This window comes from Nicotiana tabacum, chromosome 14 (assembly GCF_000715075.1).
Source record: "Nicotiana tabacum cultivar K326 chromosome 14, ASM71507v2, whole genome shotgun sequence".
Lineage (NCBI taxonomy): Eukaryota > Viridiplantae > Streptophyta > Magnoliopsida > Solanales > Solanaceae > Nicotiana > Nicotiana tabacum.
This window is the reverse complement of record NC_134093.1, coordinates 17,026,766-17,033,859: the sequence shown is the minus strand read 5'-3', so window position 1 is coordinate 17,033,859 and position 7,094 is coordinate 17,026,766. Positions and strand designations below refer to the sequence as shown.

Genomic DNA, 7,094 nt, shown 5'->3' with positions numbered 1-7,094 from the left:
CCAAATTCCGACATCAACTCGACCTCCAAATCTTAAATTCTTATTTTGAAATCCCTAGGCCCAAATCCTCTAATTTCACCTCAAAAACACGTAATCTAGTCGAAATACTCAATGATAATTCAATATTATTAACTAACAATGATCATAAGTGACTTACCTCAAGTTTTCCCGTGAATTTCCTCTGAAAAATCGCCTCAACCCGTGTTTGGAATGTCCAAAAATGAGAAAATCTTGTACCCCTCTGTTTTTGTACACTGCCCAGAGGTTCCGCACCTGCGAAATTTTTAACCTCTTCTACGCCATTCTCGCTTCTGCGGACTCACTTCTGCGAAGAAGCGTCCGTTTCTGCGGTTTAGTGCCCTCCTAGCCCAGGCCGCATCTGCGACCATGTTGTCGCTTCTACGGACCACACTCTTCTGCGATTCCAGGCTCGCTTTTTCGAGCTCGCACCTGCGAGCCAAATTCCGCAGGTGCGATTGTATCAGAAGGCAGAAGGTTTCCAGTTTTGTTCTAAATTCGAATTTGATCCGTTAACCATCTGAAACTCACTCGAGGCCTTCGGGACCTTAACCAAATATACCAACAAGTCTTAAAACATCATACGAACTTAGTTGAAACCTCAAATCACATCAAACAACGCTAAGACCACGAATCATAACCCAATTCAAGCTTAATGAAACTAAGAATTTTTAACTTCTATGTTCGATGCCGAAACCTATCAAATCGAGTCCGATTGACCTCAAATTTTGCACACAAGTCATAAATGACACAACGGACCTATTCCAATTTTCAGAATCGAATTCCGACCCTGATATCAAAAAGTCAACTCCCCGGTCAAACTTCCAAACTTAAATTTCTAATTTCGTCATTTCAAGCCTAATTTAGCTACGGGCTTTCAACTAATTTTTCGGACACGCTTCTAAGTCCAAAATCACCGTACGGAGCTATTGAAATCATCAAAATTTTATTCCGGGGTCATTTACCCATAAATCAACATACGGTCAACTATTTCGACTTAAGCTTTAAACCTTGGAACTAAGTGTTCCAATTCATTTCAAAACCTCACCGGACCCGAACCAATTACCCCGGTAAGTCATATAACAACTGTAAAGCACAAGTTGAGCAGTAAATGGGGGAACAGGATTGTAATACTCAAAACGACCGGCCGGATCATTATAAAATGATTAGCTAAAAGGTATGCCATCAAAAGACTTCTTTCTTACCTTCCATTCTCAGCCGAGCTCAAGATCCGGCTTCAGAAGTTTGAGCTGTTTGACTGTTTGGTATCTATCAACTACTGATCGATTGTTCAACTCCTCAGTTTGATTATTTGGTGTCAAACTCTTTTCTCTTATTTAAGAAACTTATCCGTCTATTTTGACGACAAAAATTGCGCAACAACAACCACACTTGATTGACTCAAAAGCACACAGAGAGATGACCAAGTTAGAATTGTCACTACTAGAAAATGAGAGAATTTCAACCGAAATTTTTCGACTGAAAATTGTAGTCGGAAATTTCCAATGGTTTCTGTTGGAAAATCAGAAACATAATGTTAAATATTTTCTTATAGTATTTCGACCATATTCCGACAATGTTAGTCTCAAAGTTTTGGCACAAAAATACAGATTACTTTTTTGCGACCGATTCGGACGGTTCTTGGAAGTCAAAGGTATTGCATTTGACCACTTTTCACTTTTCGGAAATTATTTTAATTTTAAAATAATAAATTGTCAGTAATTTACCGGCCAAATCGTTCAGAAAAAAATGATATTTTGAATTTTAATTTTTTTACCGACCGATTCGGTGGGAAATTCTTTTTATAACCCAGCCCCCAACTCCTTTCTTCTTGTTTCCTTCTCTTTCTCTTCTGTTACCCCTTTCACTCACTTCGCCCACCTATGAATCGCCGGTCGCTGTCACTCAACGTGACTCAAATTTCCGGCGATATACCTCTATAGCACTTTCTCCCTCCCTCTCTCCCTCATCCCTATCGCAGCCAAATTCAATTCTAACCTTTTTTTCTTTTTTTCTTTTTTAGGTAGCGTGCACCTCCTTCTCCGACAGCGTGCATCTTCTCCTGCGAGGTAAGTTCTTCCTTCATCATTTCTACGGCCTTGAATGTTAATATATTTATTCTTTTTGTTTGTATTGCAATTTAAATTAGTATTTTTTTAGGTTAAATATGGATAAGATTAGAATTGAAATTAGGGTTGAAATGAAAGAATAATTTATTCTTTAACCTTGAATAACTATTGTTTAGATCCTTGAGTAATATGAAAATTAAGCTTCTTTCGAATAAAACATTTTCCACTTAGTAGAAAATTACTAAACTTGTTATTGTTGTTGTGTTGAATAAAAAATTAAAAGTGAATGAAAGTTGAGATTTGTTTTTCAATAGGAGTAATCTTCATTTTGTATTGTAAATTTATATATATTATAGAATTAGAAATAAAACTATTCAATTTTGACTTTATTTTCACATTGTAATGTATATTTGTTATTGAATTAGTATTAAGTAGTGTGTTTGAATAATTATAGCTTTAATTTTGATTCATCTTGCAAAGAGTTCCAATTGTATTTTATATTATTTATGTGATGTAGCTAGTATAATTTTAACAATAGTGAAGTAAACCTATAAAATGATTGTAAGATTAAAGTTTATTAAATATAATAAATTCATTGGTTTGATATGGTTTTAAGTTTAAGGTTTCTTGAGTATAATGTTTAATGCTTGTTGTTGCTTTTTAGTTTACTAATGCATATGGATAAATGCAAAAACCCTTTTAGATTACTAAATAAGATGGATAAATATCAAATTACACTAAAATATATAATTAAACTATCTAGATAAGTACCCTTTGAAGAGTAAAATTTATTAATTAGTGTAAATAACATAAAAATTTCAACTTCTAATTTTTTCTGTGTAGATTTTATTTGGGCATCGTAGATGGATGCATAATAGGAACCATCCGAATTGTTCGGGGTTGCGGGATAAATTTATAGAAGAGGTTGCTGCTTTTATTGCTTAGGCAAAGACACTTGATGATTTCCTTATTGAAGGGACGATTAAGTTCCCTTGTGTGAAATGCAAGTGTGTTAAATTATTGGGACTGGATATTGTTACTGTTCAGCTATATAAGAAGGGTTTTATGGAAAATTAGTATGTGTGGACTGTTCACGGGGAGAGTCATACTAGTGTAGATGATGTTGATTTTCAGAATTCCTTTGGTGGTGAAGAAGATAGTCCCATAGCGGACAATAATGTTAAAAATTCTAGATTTAATGAAATGATGAGGGGCGCTTTTGAGATGTCAAAAGGGGCTCAATCCGAACCAAATGAGGAGGTTAAGAGCTTCTTCAAATAATTAGAGGAAGCTAGTTGTCCGCTTTATGAAGGTTCAGTTCATTCCAAGTTGTCTGTTGTTGTTAGATTACTAAGTATTAAATCGTATAATTATATTACTCAAACTGTGATGACTTGAAAGATCATTTATAGTTTTAACCCTCAACTCTGTATTTCGAAACCCCGAATAGCTCTGTTTAGCCTTCCTCAATTTGTGTGCGCAGTCCGTGTCTTTTTTCAAAAGATTTTTATGTGAAAAATTGATAATTAAAAAAAATGTGAAATCGTGCTTTAAAACTCATTTGAGTTGACTTCAGTCAACGTTTTGAACAAACAGACCCGGATCAGTATTTTGACGATCTCGGTAAGTCTATATTGTGATTTGGTTTCATGGGCGTATGCCCAGAATCGAATTCGGAAGTCCCTACCTTGATTTATCAAATTTGTTGAAAACTAGAAGTTTGAATGTTTAAAGAAGTTTTCGAGTTTGACCGTAGTTTGACTTGTTGTTACCGGGTCCGGATTCTGGTTTTGGAACTTGGTATAAGTTCATTAGAGTATATATGACTTGTTTGCAAAATTTGGTGCAAAGCGGGGTTGATTTGATGTGATTCAGATGTTCGGTTGAAAAGTTGCATGTTCTTAAGCTTCGTTGAAAATTTCATTCGTTTTGGCGTCCGATTCATAGTTCTAGGTATTATTTTGGTGTTTTGATCGCGCAAACGAGTTCGTATGATATTTTTGGACTTGTGTGCATGTTTGGTTTAGAGCCTTGAGGGCTCGGGTGAGTTTCAGATAGGCTTCGGAGTAGTTTTGAACTTAAGGAAATTGTTGGTTCTGGTGCATGTCTCTGACCTCGCAATTGTAAGGTCAGTGTTCACAATTGCGAACGTTCATGTCTTCTGTCAGGTTCGCATTTGCGAACAAGTAGTTCACATTTGCGAAGTAGTACTTGGGGGGGGGGGGGGTTCGCATTTACGATCAAACGGTCGCAATTGCGGAAGTCCAAGTTCGTATTTACGAACAAAACCATCGCATTTGAGATGGCAGCGGAGATGGGGGACTTTCGCATTTGCGAAAGATTTCTCGCATTTGCGGGGTTCGTAATTGCGACATCTGCGCTTGGACAAAAGAAGGAGAAAACGGGAAATAGCTTATTTCTTTCAAATTCTCAACCCTAAACACCTTTGAGGCGATTTTTCCAAGTAGCTTTTCTTCCTAAATTCATTGGTAAGTGACTCTAATATACTTTCTTTCAATTACCCATTATATTTCATAAGATTTTAACAACAAATATAGGATTTCCATGATAGAAATTAGGGATTTGGGTAGAATTAGGAATTTTTGTAAAATTGGGATTTAGACCTCGAATTGAGGTCGGATTTCGAATTGAATTGCATTATCGGTCTCACGGGTGAATGAGTGATCGGGTTTTGGTCCAAACCTCGGGTTTTGATCAAGCGTACCTAGGGTTGACTTTTTCAATAATGATCTAAACTGAACCTCTTTCATTTGTGGGTAGTTTCTAAGGCTTATTTTGAATCGTTTGGTTAATAATTTGCTAGATTTGGTTGGTTTGGAGGCTTGTTCGAAAGGCAAGGCCATGGTTGAATCTTGAGTTGATTGCGGAGTGAGGTAAGTCTTGGGTCGAACCTTGATTTGAGGGAATATGAACCATTGAGCTATGTACTATGTGAATTTTCATGAGTAACAGCGTATATGCGAGGTGACGAGTATCTATACACCGTCAATTACTTGTTTTCATATCTACCCATATTTCATTAATTATAGCATTCCATGTCTTGATTGTTACATGCCTTAATTGCTTCCTATGCTTTAACTTGCTACTTGTAATTTATTATTCTCGCAATTATAGATGTTAATTTCTTCCATGCTCACATGCTTAACTGATACATGCCTTAATTGTCTTACTTCTATCCTTTAACTATCATATATTTGACTTGTCTTATTGCTTCGTATTAGTTGTAGTCTTTCATGATTTGGTACGAGATTCCTTCTTGATTTGTAGCTTTCATATTCGTTAATCGTAAAGATTCTTTTGTTTCGAGTTGTTAAATTGATTGCACTTATTTATTTATAGATCGGGTTGCATGCCGCAACAGGTGGCATAAGGGAGGATTTATGTTGTATGGTGGGATCGGGTTGCGCGCCGCAACAGGTGAAGGATTGATATGGTGAAATAAGAGAGAATTATGGTATTGACTCTAATTATATGGTGGAATCAGGTTGCGCGCCGCAACATATATTTACTTATTATTATTGAAATTTACATGGTCGAATAAGGTAGGATTGTGTTGTACGGTGGGATTGGGTTACACGTTGCAACAATTTATGTGTTTTCTCCTCCCTGTTGTATTGTGTTGGCTTTTGTACTTTCGTACGAGACTCAAAGGATTGGTATTTCTTATATTTAGTGGTTTTCTTTTAGGATTGAGTTGTTTTCATGAGCTAACTGCCATATTTCGTTTCCGTATTTTCCTTTCCTATCATTATTAGTACTGCATACAGGTTATTGTAAGTGGCATGCCTTAGTCTCGTCACTACTTCGTTGAGGTTAGGCTCGGCACTTACATATTATATGGGGTTGGTTGTACTCATACTACAGTCTGCACTTCTTGTGTAGATTTTGGAGTCGGTCCCAGTGGTGGTCAGTAGATTGCTCGGGTTGACTATTAGTATGGAGACTTGAGGTACAACTGTTCGGCGTTCGCAGCCTTGAAGTCCCCTTCTACTTTATCTTAGTTGTGTATTTTATTTCAGACCGCTTTACTTTCGTTCAGACATTTATCTGTATTATTCTAGTAGCCCGTGCATTTGTGACACTAGATTCGGGATTGTATTTGGATATTTCAGTTGTTATGGCTTTTCACACTTTATTTTAGCTTTATCTCAGTTATTTCAGTAATTGTCATCAATTAAATTTGATTGGTTTAAAAATGGCTTAAAAATTTATCTAATGTTGGCTTGCCTAGCAAGTGAAAATGTTAGGCTCCATCACAGTCACGAGGGTGGGATTTTCGGGTCGTGACAAGTTGGTATCAGACCACTAGGTTGCCTTGGTCTTACGAGTCACGAGCAAGCTTAGTAGAGTCTAGATGATTGGTACAGAGACGTATGTACTTATTTCCCAGAGGCTATAGAGTTTAGGAAAAATGTCACCACTTTCTTTCTCTATCGTGCGAATTTATTCTATCATTGATGATTAATCCATTCTACTCTTGTTCCCTCGCAAATGGCGAGAACATGCACCGCATCTACAACCGGACAGGAGCCTGTGCCCCCTGTGGTAGCTATGACCAGAGGTAGAGGTCGAGGCTGAGGTCGCGCCAGAGGAAGAGGTAGAGCTCAGCCAAGAGCTCGAGCGGCAACACCCGTAGTGGAGCCTCAGGTAGATTTTAATGCGCAGGTTCCAACTCAGACTGTACCTGTTGGACCAGCTCAGGTCTCGGAGGGGTTCATAGCCACTCCAATGCTTCAGGACGTTCTAGTCCGTTTGGTAGGCCTTATGGAGAGTGTGGCCCAGACCGGCACACTTCCGGTAGCACAAGCCGTCTCTCGGGCTCTAGTCCGTTTGGTAGGCTTTATGCATTGTGTTGTCATGAAAGAAGGAAAGTTGACGTCTATCAAAAACCATGATTGTCACATTTTCATGGAATCTTTGATGCCTAATACATTCAATGCTTTGCCTGCTAAAATATGGAAGCCCATCATAGAGATATGCTTATTT

The 7,094-nt window shown here is 37.5% G+C and overlaps 1 long non-coding RNA gene across 3 annotated transcripts; it reads left to right on the top strand.

Moving 5' to 3' along the window:
* The first annotated feature begins 1,234 nt into the window (after nt 1–1,234).
* LOC107762953 (uncharacterized) lies at nt 1,235–5,780 on the top strand. Of its 3 annotated transcripts, none has more exons than XR_012698548.1 (3): nt 1,235–1,672; nt 2,042–2,087; nt 2,931–5,780. It is a non-coding gene; the product is annotated as an uncharacterized LOC107762953 (long non-coding RNA). The 3 variants fall into 3 exon arrangements; XR_012698549.1 differs by having other exon boundaries at nt 1,236–1,672; nt 4,912–5,780; XR_012698550.1 differs by having other exon boundaries at nt 1,238–1,672; nt 5,448–5,780.
* Nucleotides 5,781–7,094: the final 1,314 nt, after the last annotated feature.